The sequence below is a fragment of the Macaca fascicularis genome, chromosome 1 (assembly GCF_037993035.2).
Source record: "Macaca fascicularis isolate 582-1 chromosome 1, T2T-MFA8v1.1".
Taxonomy (NCBI): domain Eukaryota; kingdom Metazoa; phylum Chordata; class Mammalia; order Primates; family Cercopithecidae; genus Macaca; species Macaca fascicularis.
In genome coordinates this window covers 99,783,904-99,791,984 of record NC_088375.1, presented here as the reverse complement: position 1 = coordinate 99,791,984, position 8,081 = coordinate 99,783,904, and positions in this window count along the sequence as shown.

The window sequence follows — 8,081 nt, the reverse complement described above, 5'->3', positions numbered from 1 at the left end:
GGTAAAATGCACATAAAATTTTTCATCTTAACCATTTTTAAGTGTACAGTTTAGTGGCATCAAATATGTTCAGTAATACTGTGTAACTATCATCGCTATCCATCTCTGTAACTCTTTCCATCTTGTAAAACTGAAACTCTACACCTATACCCTTTAGACAATAACTCCCCATCTCCCCTCTTCCCAGCCTCTGGCAACGACCATTCTACTTCCTATTTCTAAGTCCCCTTACTTCTTCATATTTACCCTTCCCTTCTTGATTTAAGAATATAGAAGTCAGGCGGGGCCCAGTGGCCCATGCCTGTAATCCCAGCACTTTGGGAGGCCAAGGTGGGTGGATCACCTGAGCTCAGGAGTTCGAGACCAGCCTGGCCAGCATGGTAAAACCCTGTCTCTACTAAAGAAATACAAAATTAGCTGGGCATGATGGCAAATGCCTGTAATCCCAGCTACTTGGGAGGCTGAGGCATGAGAATCGCTTGAACCCAGGAGGCGGAGATTGCAGTGAGCAGAGATGGTACCACTACACAGTACTCCAGCCTGGGTGACAAGACTAAAACTCCGTTTAAAAAATATATATATATATATATGTTAGCTGGAGGCTGAGTGCAGTGGCTCACGCCTGTAATCCCAGCACTTTGGGAGGCCAAGGTGGGTGGATCACCTGAAGTCGGGAGTTCAAGAACAACCCGACCAAAATGGAAAAACCTCATCTCTACTAAAAACACAAAATTAGCTGGGCATGGTGGCACATCTTTGTAATCCCAGCTACTCAGCAGGTTGAGCAGGAGAATCGCTTGAACCTGGGAGGCGGAGGTGGTGGAGCCGAGATTGTGCCATTGCACTCCAGCCTGGGCAACAAAAGTGAAAATCTGTCTCAAAAAAAAAAAAAAAGTCAGCTGGGCATGATGGTGCATGCCTATAATCCCAGCTACTTGGGAGACTGAGGCAGGAGGATGGTTTGAGCCCAGGAGTTCAAGGCTGCCATGAGCTATGATCACACCACTACACTCCAGCCTGGGTGACAGAGGGAGACTCTGTCTCTGGGAAAAAAAAAAAAATGTGTGTGTGTGTAAACCATGTGGCAGCTATGAATGGGAAACAAGGGACAATATCCCTAGAAGGTAACCTATAGCTCAAAGTTTACTCATGCCTAGCAAGCCCATTGCCATAGGATATTAGGAGAATTGACCAGTAATTCATGGGAAGGTCCTGTGTTAAAGGAATTCCCCACTTCTTCTGATGCCAGGGAAAAGGAGGAAATTTTACTGTTACCTTTGGAATCTGTTTTGAGTACAGTATGGTAATGATGGTGGCCTTCGGTCCCATCCTCATAGGCAAATAAAAGGATAACCTCATTGCCACACCTGCTGTGTGTCCAGTGTGTCTGATAAAGCTGGAGTACTCCCCCTTCCCTTGTTCCATGGACGTAAGATGAGAATTGATGGGTGCTGTACCTGTTCTGCCCCTGTGGGCACTAAGGTAAGGCAGGGGCTTCCTCTTTCTGGTGAAGTGAACTTTTGTGGCTGGTGCTAAGGCAATGCTGGCGTTATCTGCCACCAGCTCCTCTCTTGCAGACTCTGCTGCTTGGAGGTATCTGTTTATTTGTTTTTTTTGCCACACTGATCTGGAGCACAGTGCTGAAATGATTTTTCCCTTTATCATCTCTTGCTTTAAAAATGTTATGCTTGTTCTCATGCTCATACTCATACTCATAGTTTTACTAAAGGGCATGGTAGCAAAAACATAGTCATTGCTTTGGGAAAGATTTCTGACCGGAAAGAGAGACTTGGGCATCTTTTGCTGAACGAATGGTATGAACATGTTCAGAACAATGAAGGTTCTGAACATTGTTTTCTCTCTGCCAGGCTATTTATTCCTACCATGGGCACTCAAACTGAGCCTCTTTTCTCTAGCATGCCTATAACTCCTCCCTGGGGCCCTGGGCTGAGGCTGGGATCTTGGGGCTCTAGAATCTTGCTTCTCTTCCCTGTCCCTCTAGTACCTACTACTGAAGAACTAATCCTCAAATACTAATCACTGAGGAATTATTCTTGAGTGCTTTCTTTTGTGAAGCAAAAACTGAGTATTTGGGGAATTGGTGAATGTCTTTATAAATGGCTTAGCAGGCCGGGAGCGGTGGCTCACGCCTGTAATCCCAGCACTTTGGGAGGCTGAGGCGGGCGGATCACGAGGTCAGGAGATCCAGACCATCCTGGCTAACACGGTGAAACCCGATCTCTACTTAAAATACAAAAACAGGCCGGTCGCAGTGGCTCACGCCTATATTCCCAGCACTTTGGGAGGCCGAAGCAGGCGATCATGAAGTCAGGAGATCAAGACCATCCTGGCTAACACGGTGAAACCCCGTCTGTACTAAAAATACAAAAAATTAGCCAGGCGTGGTGGCACGCGCCTGTAGTCCCAGTTACTCGGGAGGCTGAGGCAGGAGAATGGCGGGAACCCGGGAGGCGGAGCTTGCAGTGAGCCGAGATCACGCCACTGCACTCCAGACTGGGCAACTGAGCAAGACTCTGTCTCAATAAATAAATAAATAAATAAATAAATGGCTTAGCAGAAAATACAAGCATAAGAAACAGTCAAGGAAGAAAGCTAAAAAGAAAAAACTCATTTTTCTTATATTCAGCACTTCTGACACCAAATGTTTTCTCCTCCCATTAGGCAGTTCTCCAATTCTGGACACCAACTGGGTGTCCTGCAATCCAATTATGACACTACACAAACTTCACACTAGTTGCAAGTCTCAGATTGTGACCTATACTTCTGGCAAACTGGCTGTACATCAGGGGTTCCCATGACCATGCCTCAGATTCAGTAATTTTCTAGAATGGTTCATAGAACTCAGAAAACTGCCTTACTTACTGTTACTGATTTATTAGAAAGGATACAACTCAGGAACCAACCAAATGCAAGAGATGCATAAAGCAAAGTATGGGGATAAGGGGTGCATGGGGTGTCCATGCCCTCTCTGGTGTGCCACCTCCATGTGTTCACCAACCTGGAAGCTCTCTGAATCTCAAGCCCCATTGTTTAGGGTTCTTATGGAGGCGTTACTATGTAGACAAGGTTGATTGAATCATTGACCATTGTTGATTGAGTCAATCGCCTCTGCCTTTCCTGAAGGCCTGGTGGGGGCTGGTGGGTGCTGAAAGTTCCAAACCTCTAATCACAAGGTTGGTTTTTCTGGCAACCAGGCTTTCATCTTCTGAGAGTCACCTCATTAACATAAACACAGGTAAGGTTGAAAGGGGCTTATTAGGCCAGGTACGGTGGCTCGTGCCTGTAATCCCAGCATTTTGGGAGGCCAAGGCAGGCTGATCACCTGAAGTCAGGAGTTGGAGACCAGCCTGACCAACATGGAGAAATCTCGTCTGTACTAAAAATACAAAATTAGCCAGGCATGGTGGCACATACCTGTAATCCCAGCTACTCGGGAGGTTGAGGCAGGAGAATTGCTTGAACCTGGGAGGCAGAGGTTGCAGTGAGCTGAGATCACGCCATTGGGCTCCAGCCTGGGCAACAAGAGCAAAACTCCATCTCAAAAAAAAGGGCGGGGGGGGGGCTTACTACAAATAATAAAAGATGCTCCCCTCCTAACATTCAGGACATTTCTTTAATTTTTTTTTAATTAAAAAATTTGTTTCTAGAGATGAGGTATCACTATGTTACCCAGTCTTCAGTACAGTGGCTATTCACAGGTGCAATCCTCCCACCTTATCCTCCTGAGAAACGGACTACAGGCATGCACCACTGTACCTGGCTCACTTAGGAAATTCTAAGGGTTTTAGGAGCTCTGTGCTGGAACCCACTGTGCCAAAACTGGAGGAGGAAAACCAAATATATATTTCTTATTATATCACAATATCACATCCATATCACTGATATCTGTTTTGATTTTTTTTTTCAACTGCGTAGGGGTGGCAGAGCTGGGATAATAGTCCCATCTATATGTGGGAGAGGTCTGGCAATCCAAGCAGGGGATATACTTGTAATTATGTTCCTGAAGTCCAAATATGTATGTCTTGGTAAAGTTTCAGGCAGCTAAAGGTAGAAGGATTCTGCTCCCTGGATGATCCTGCAATTCTAATTTCAGAGAGTTGCTGTTGCTGCTGGGTAGGACCCTTGATGTCCCCTTGATCTTGCCCCAATCTAGAGCCAGCTCTTTCCACTTTCATCTCTTCCATCTCCTCCTCTTGCAACAAATCCCTGCCCTAATGTCCTTTTTGGGAGCTGCCCTCTGTGCCCACCTATTTGCCATTCTCTCCACCCTCTTGCCCTTGCTGAGTTTCCCTTATTTTTGGAACTGTTTGTAGTGGGAGTGGTTCCTGGCAGCTCCCTTGTCCCTGCTGTGCTCAGTCCCTGAAAACTCGCCCTCACAGGAAGCACTCTCCGGTGAGCTGCTGTCTTCCTTCATCATCTTCTCTCCAAATGTAGTTCCTCTGCTGTCTGTGCCTCTGAAAACTGAGGGCTGGGGTCAGGAGGTTTGCTTTTTGTAGTAAGATGGTGTCTTTCTTTCTGGTTGTTTAGGTGGCAGCTTTGACTCCGGATCTACAAAGGCAGAGATTCACAGTCCACAGATAAGTAGAAAGTCAGCCTGTTCACTAGGGTGCAGGAAGAGCTCCCTCATTCCTTTGTTGGCTCTTTCTCTCTTGCAGTCATCAGGTTAGGGTGAACCCTTCCTCCCAGCATCATGCTTCGATCATCATCATGATCATCATCATCACAGTCATCATTATCATAGGCTTTCCTTACTCACCAATCCGCAAGAAGCAAAGGGAGCCACCCCGACTTGATCACTTGAGAGTATCCTTACCTGCACGTAACTCTTTGTTGGCTCAGGTTACATCAGACTTAGGGTCTTCAGGGATGCTCACCCCCAAGTTGGGGTGATTCCTCAGCCTTATGTTACCTACAGAACATGAATGGTGATGATAATAGTAATATCTAAGATTTGTAAGTTGTTGTGTGTCAGATCCCATTCTAAGCACGTTTACATATATTAACTCATTTAATTCTTGCTGCTTGATGACATAGATACTATACTATTATTATCCCCATATTATAAATGAAGAAACTGAGGCACATAAATATTAAATAATCTGCCCAAAACAAGTAAGTGTTTGAGCTAGGACCAGAACTCAGGCAGTCTGGCTCCAGAATCTGGGCCCTTTGTTTTACCCTGATAAGGGGCTGGATAAGTGAAGGGCAGTAGATTGGTTGTCAAGAATGTTGTCCAGCCTAACTTATAGGGCAGAGTTTCCCTTAGCTGAGTTCAGGCATATCCACTTGGTCCCTCATAACCTAGACAGGTAAGATCTGTACCTTCGGCCGGGCGCGGTGGCTCAAGCCTGTAATCCCAGCACTTTGGGAGGCCGAGATGGGCGGATCACGAGGTCAGGAGATCGAGACCATCCTGGCTAACACGGTGAAACCCCGTCTCTACTAAAAACTACAAAAAAAAAAAAATTAGCCGGGCGAGGTGGCGGGCGCCTGTAGTCCCAGCTACTCAGGAGGCTGAGGCAGGAGAATGGCGTGAACCTGGGTGGCGGAGCTTGCAGTGAGCTGAGATCCGGCCACTGCACTCCAGCCCGGGTGACAGAGCGAGACTCTGTCTCAAAAAAAAAAAAAAAAAAAAGATCTGTACCTTCTCTGGTCCCTCATCCTTCCAGGGAAGAACCAGATCCTGGCTTTACCTGACTGTCCTAGCAGATTCCTTCCAGAATTGTATCAGTGCCTTGATCTCCTCCTCTAGCTGCCTCTCCTGGTACTCTAGGGAACATGTGACCAGACTCTGTGGAATTAAAAGTGGTTTCAAGTGAAATAGAGAAATGGGGCTCAGAACTTGCAAAGTAGGGCTGAAATGCAGGCCTAGAAGGAAAGAAGGGTCAATGGGCTCCCATTGGTGTATGACAGTGAGTAGGTGTGGATATCCTGAAGCTAAGGTAAACTCTCCACTTAACTCATGGGAAGGTCCTAGGCCTCATTTATTCTTCTAAATCAGTTCTCAACAAGGGGGTGCACTGCCCTCTAGGGGATATTTTGGGAATCTGTGGGGGTATTTTTTTACTTGTCACTGTGTGTGTGTGTGTGTGTGTTGGGCTGGGGGGTGGGGTGGTGATGGTGGGGGTATTTTTTTACTTGTCACTGTGTGTGTGTGTGTGTGTGTGTGTGTGTGTGTGTGTGTGTGTGTGTGTTGGGCTGGGGGGTGGGGTGGTGATGGTGGGGGTATTTTTTTACTTGTCACTCTGTGTGTGTGTGTGTGTGTGTGTGTGTGTGTGTGTTGGGCTGGGGGGTGGGGTGGTGATGGTGGGGGTATTTTTTTACTTGTCACTGTGTGTGTGTGTGTGTGTGTGTGTGTGTGTGTTGGGCTGGGGGGTGGGGTGGTGATGGTGGGGGTATTTTTTTACTTGTCACTGTGTGTGTGTGTGTGTGTGTGTGTGTGTTGGGCTGGGGGGTGGGGTGGTGATGGTGGGGGTATTTTTTTACTTGTCACTCTGTGTGTGTGTGTGTGTGTGTGTGTGTTGGGCTGGGGGGTGGGGTGGTGATGGTGGGGGTATTTTTTTACTCGTCACTGTGTGTGTGTGTGTGTGTGTGTGTGTTGGGCTGGGGGGTGGGGTGGTGATGGTGGGGATATTTTTTTGCTCGTCACTGTGTGTGTGTGTGTGTGTGTGTGTGTGTGTGTGTGTGTTGGGCTGGGGGGTAGGGTGGTGATGGTGGGGGTATTTTTTTACTTGTCACTGTGTGTGTGTGTGTGTGTGTGTGTGTGTGTTGGGCTGGGGGGTGGGGTGGTGATGGTGGGGGTATTTTTTTACTTGTCACTGTGTGTGTGTGTGTGTGTGTGTGTTGGGCTGGGGGGTGGGGTGGTGATGGTGGGGGTATTTTTTTACTTGTCACTGTGTGTGTGTGTGTGTGTGTGTGTGTGTGTGTGTGTTGGGCTGGGGGGTGGGGTGGTGATGGTGGGGGTATTTTTTTACTTGTCACTGTGTGTGTGTGTGTGTGTGTGTGTGTGTGTGTGTGTGTGTGTGTGTTGGGCTGGGGGATGGGGTGGTGATGGTGGTGGTGAAGGTTCCTGGTATTTAGGAGCCAAGGATGCTAGACAATACTGCAATGACCAGGACAGTGCTGCACAAAAAAGAATTGTCTCACATCTCACACGACTTTTAAAAGTCCCATTGGAGGCCAGACGCGGTGGCTTACCCAACACTTTGGGAAGGCTAAGCCCAACACTTTGGTGGCTAAGCCCAACACTTTGGGAAGCCGAGGCGGGCGGATCACCTGAGGTCAGGAGTTTGAGACCAGCCTGGCCAACATAGTGAAACCTCGTCTCTACTAAAAATAAAAAAATTAGCCGGGCATGGTGGTGGGTGCCTGTAATTCCAGCTACTCGGGAGGCTGAGACAGGAGAATTGCTTGAACCTGGGAGGCGGAGGCTGCAGTGAGCCGAGATCATGCCACTGCACTCCAGCCTAGGCAACAGAGCAAGACTTTGTCTTTAAAAATAATAATAAATAAAAAATCCAAAAATTAGCTGGCCGTGCTTGTGTGCACCTGTAGTCTCAGATTCTCGGGACTCTGAGGCAGGAGAATCGCTTGAACCAGGGAGGCGGAGGTTGCAGTGAGCTGAGATCGCACCACTGCACTCCAGCCTGGGTGACAGAATGAGACTCTTATCGCAAAAAAAGAAAAGTCCCATTGGATATTAATGTAGGTAAATAAAGTCCGTTATAATTGGAAGGAGCCTAGAACACAACTCCATTTTACATATAAAAGCAAAGTATTTTTGTCATTGTTTTAGATCCTGAATTTCCAAGAAATACAAGTTATGTGTAGATTGAAGGGACATCATAATTTATTTTGTTCAGAACTTTACCAAGAGTTGTTTGCCATTTCAGGAATCCATGTCATCAAGACAATGCTATTTGTGGTATTTGAGTCTCTAATACCTACCTATCAGTTTGTATGTGTTACTGTTACGTTCACAGCGGTTTTTTGTTTTTTTGTTTGTTTGTTTTTGAGACTGTCTTGCTCTGCCTCCCAGGCTGGAGTGCCGTGGCAGCATC